Below are 4,985 nucleotides of genomic sequence, written 5' to 3'. Positions count from 1 at the left end.
TGGCACCGTGGACACCCTACGCACTTGAAATACCACCATCAAAGGTGCTGTGATGAAATAGCGGAGGCAAACACCAGCAGCGATCCACGATGTCTGTAAAAGGACAAGCAAAAGAAGGCAGTGACACGTGCAGAAGAATTCGGTTGCTCTACAAGAAAGTTTGCAGAGGTTGACTTGAATAGCATGAAAACATTAGTTCCTCCAAGAGTCCTGTCCTCCTGTGCTTTCTCATTTATGCGTGCATGCACGTGTCATTGTGTTAAGTTAGCAAAACCTTTCTTTGAAAAGAATTTCTGGATTCTGGTGCTTATCAGCTTGGTGGTAAACTAGAAAGACACGGTCAGTAAACAGCGGGAGCAGACCTTTCTCATGTGGCAGCTGTTCACAGCGAACAGCTGAAATAATTTAGCAGTCTTGCGCTGCTCGCTGGAAGAGAAGGTGTGTGCACCGTGACCAGGATCCCTTGGCAGTACAAAGCAATCAGCGTTCACTCCTCACCCTTGTAGGCAGTTTCAGCTGTTTTACACAAATCAGAAAGTATATAATTCTCCCAGTACACGGCCACCCTTAAAATGCTGATCAGCCTTATCACTGAGCTGGATATTTTACTAACCGGAGAAGGCTCCTCTATTCCATCTCCAAGGTTAGAACTGCTGCTTGTGCAAAACGACCTTGTTTTCAGACCTAGAGCCATCTCCCACAAATGAGCTTGGTGTGATGCTGAAGAATGAAACATTACAGCTGGAAATACATATTAATGCTTCCCGCTCTGTATCTACCACGCTTCTCCTCCTGGCTGTGAGTAAATTCATTAAAAACGAAGCAAGCACAGCCAGCTGGGCAAGCTTCACACGTGCAGAAATATAGAGTGCAGGGGCTCAGTTTGATGTTAACCCCAAACTGACTATTTTAGGCAATAGCTGTTCATTTTAGTGCTTAGATAGAAGCATCTGCATTTAAAGCCTGAGTTCAGAGAGGGGAGAGGCATGCTTTTTTGCTCTGGATCAGCAGTGGAGACATTCTTACTTATTTGCTGTAGATCACTGGTGGATTCCAGTGACAATTTATTTTACCATGTCTGGAGGGTTTTTTACCTGCAGGTGTTTTCTGTATGTTAAATGGAGCTGCTGTCTTCATTATTACTGATACCGATGTTAATAATTTGTGCTATAACACCAGAGTGCTATTACATCTTTATCTAGAATATGTAAGATTGCTGCACCATTATTAATGATCAGAAATGTGACTTTCTAAACCACTCTCCTGCCCTGTCTTGCTTTTTAATTCCTTCTCTCCAGTTTTCTTTGAAAAAACACAGAAAACCCGACAAAGTCCCACTGGAATGGCAAAAGTAAGGGCTTTCACAGACTCACTGAGAATTTGTGGCTTCAAGTGTGTCAATTTGCTGATGGATTTAGATTGATGCCCCTTGGGATCTGTATCTGAATAAAGCCACGCTTTGTACTTCCCTCCAGGGAAGCCTCTGCCTTCCTCTGCTTCCTCTGTTTTCAAGATATTAAAGCACCAATTTCAAAACAGAAAATTCAGGAAGCCATTTGAATGGCCATGAGATATTATCAGCTTCTGGTTATAAATGAGCCTGAATGGAGCAAGGTACTGTCGCTGACTTGCAGCAGCCGCCTGCCTGGTCCGAATCCAGTTTCAGGTGCTACACGCATAAGCAGGGGCCGAGGGGCCTCTGCTGGACTGTGAGCAGGGCCAGGATAAAGCCCCAGACTTTCTGATATGAGGGATTTTTTTCCAAAATGAGCCTTGACTGTGCATGTGCCCTTCCTTGACCCTCAGCTGTAGATGCCTTTGGAGATAAGTGTCTTTGAAACGCTCTCACCAGAGCCTAGGGGGGCATTTTTTGTGATTTTTCTCCTCCCAATTTTACGTGTCCAGAGGAGGAAAATTGTGGTTTTAGCCTCGAAGAGACTGAGGGAGCTGTTTTTTGACTTGTTACGTGAGGCTCTCCTGCACGAGTTATACATCACAGAGCATGTAAAGAAAATAATTTTTCCTGGGCATCCTGATGTGTCCCAGGGCACGTGCAGCACTCGGAACCCTCAGCCTGCTGAATCCAGCTGTTCTCCTCCCGACAAACTTCCAAAATCTTCTCCAACACACTGGTGTTCCCGGCTGTTACACTGGCATAATTTTGTGTTCCCTTGTGGCACTCTACTCTCACTCCACAGGCCCACACCAAAATCCCATTGTGGTGGATCCCAGCATGGCTGCAGTGGTTCCCACTCACCAGCCCCACGGTTCTCTCTGTTTAAACTGTTTATCTTCATTCTCATCTTTCTATAAAGACAGAGTCAGTGTACTCGAACACACCAGCTCTTCCTACAATTGCAATCCATTTTTGGTTGATTTAGTTACTGTGCTGTCAGCATGTCCTGCCGCTTAATCTGTGTCATTAATTCCTTCCTTGCTACTGGCTTCAGAAAGCACTAACAAGGGAAAAGTAAATCAAGTGTTAGAGCACAAAGAAGACTTGTGGGAAAAAGCTTTTGAGTCCTTTCTGAAGCTTTCATGCCTGTTATTCTTACTTTGCTGATACAGCTGGATTTACCATCCTGTTGAATGAGCATATTCCAGACTATAAAAAAATAACAAAGTAAAACCACGTGCTCTTTGTATAGGTCAGAACTGGAGATGGGCTGCCAGATATAACAGTATAGGACAACTTCATAGCAGCAGAATGAAATGTGCAAGCACAGGCAAAGTCGAGCTTATGCTATGTTCCTCAAAACAAAGCGGAAACAAAACCTGAAACATAACAGAAATGAGAGTGTGAGGACATCTGTGCGTGGGAGCATGTGTGTGCGTGCCCGAACTCGGCCATGTTTGGGAGCGCACATCTGCCTGCCAGCTGGGTGAAGATGTTTGTGTGAACGTGTAGGATTGCATCTGTGCATGCTGTGTGGGAACGTGGAGTGGCCTTTCCCATCAGGGTGACGGGAAGTCTGTGAACAGAGCTCACCTCAGTCAGTTTTGGAGTGTGTTGGAGTGGAGTTTTAAATTCATGTGTTGGGGCACTGGTGCTCTCATGGCACAATCTTTACTCTCATCTATAGTCAAGGTGTCCATCAGATCAAGGAAGTTGCATCTCTTAACAGTTACCATCATCGCTACAGCAGGATTTCTACACCGTGGTGAAGCAGGGGTATATTTATCCCTGAGAAGTTCATGCCCTGTTTCATGCTTATATTGTCCTTTGTATTCTCAAAGCGCAGTGCAAAGTTTTCTTTGTCCTTTCATCCTCGTTTTTCACATAAACCGTGAGAAACCAGACTATGTAGTTCAAGAGATCATAGAACTCACACCAAGAATGTTCTACCCCATGCAGTTCCCCATGTGGTGGCTAGCTCCAAATGACCCTGAACATCTGAAACTACACTCAGAAATATGGAAAATAAAGATTTGAGTATGCAATTTGAGCTCACAGAGCTGAGGATCTCTGTACACTCAGTTATGGAAATAACCACAAACGATGCAGCACCAAAAAGGCCGATGCAAATGGGGGCAGGTGGAGCGGGCTGCGCAGGAGGTGAAAGACTCCTTGCTCCCCAAGTAAACCGATGCCTGGTGAAGACTTCAAGAGCAGGTTTCACAAAGATACAGCCTTTTTCATTTCAAAGCCCCCCTAAAAAGAGTTAGAAGAAGATCTGGCCCCAGAGGAATTGGTGACCAAACTCCTGTAGACATCAGGAGGGGATGTGTTTTCACACACTGGTGTCTTTTTGAGGTTAAGGACCAAGAAGCAGCAGGGAGACTTCCTAGCCTGTGTGCAGTGCCAGGGAACTCGGCAGAGCTCCTGCATCTTATGTTGGCTGAGAAATTGCCCCACTCACTTGACCTGGTCTCTCTGTAGCTTTCTGTTCACATCCTGCACATAAACATTGACACGCTGCAGCTTTGGTTGTAACCGCAATGTTTTCGGAACGACCAGACAAACAAAACACTGGTCGGGATGTACATTGTCTGAAACCTCAAAATACTTTCCCAGCTCTTCCCTTCATGCTTCAGGGCTGTGTTTCCAAGATCTGAGGTTCAAGTGTAGGCAGACGTTCAAAGCATGGTATCCGTCCTGCAATTTCCATGGCATGTACTGGATGTTTGGGTTGACTTGGTGGGCATTGAGCTGTACCTTCAGTGGATATCCTCGCGGTGGTTTGGACAGTGAAAAAAACAACACTGCTTCTTAGGCGATGCAGGTTTTTGTGGGAAGTCAGTGAAAAATACAATGATTGCACTCCTTCCCTGGGGGTGAGAAACAATCACCAAGGCAATTTTGAAGCACAGGGAGCTGAAGGGAAACTCACAGCTCAGAGATGTATTTGAACTCATATTTACAGTGTACATGCTGGTTATGTGTTCAAAGTTGGCATTCTCCCAGAAATGCTACCTGGGCTCAGCAACTGTGTGAAATACCACATAAAAAGCCAAATCGTCGTTATTCCTTTCCCACCATCGAGGGAAAGAAGCAGCTACCTGGCATCGCCTCGCAGTGGCTGCTGTTTCCTTCAGCTCTACTAGGCCTCAGGTCTCTGAGCCTGGCCTGGATAAACCCCATTTCCAAAAATTTGCATCTGAAAATGAAAACACTTGTGCAGCCCCCCAATCCCTAAGGTTTTCACCCCGCCGCTCATTTTTATTTCAGCGCAGGGCCTCCCCTCAGGCCTGACTAATGCCTTCAGGCATCCCCTAGGCCCTCTGCTTCCCTGGGAGGGGCCATTTTGTGTGAGGGGAGGGGGGCCATTTTGTGGGTTCAACAGTCTCCTCAGGGCAGGAATAAATAGGAACATGAGCAAAAGAGGGTCGGGACACTGAGGACGGGTGGCAGGGAGTGTTGTGGAGCCGCCTTAAGGCCTCTCCCCGGCCCGGCGGGGCTCATAGGGGCGGCTCGGGGCAGCCCGTACTCGCAGTACTCCCTCAGCCCCGACCCGGAGCCGGGGAACTGCGGGAAGAAGGGAAGG

The sequence above is a fragment of the Charadrius vociferus genome, unplaced genomic scaffold (assembly GCF_000708025.1).
Source record: "Charadrius vociferus isolate BGI_N301 unplaced genomic scaffold, ASM70802v2 scaffold1028, whole genome shotgun sequence".
Taxonomy (NCBI): domain Eukaryota; kingdom Metazoa; phylum Chordata; class Aves; order Charadriiformes; family Charadriidae; genus Charadrius; species Charadrius vociferus.
Note: the sequence above shows the minus strand (reverse complement) of the source record.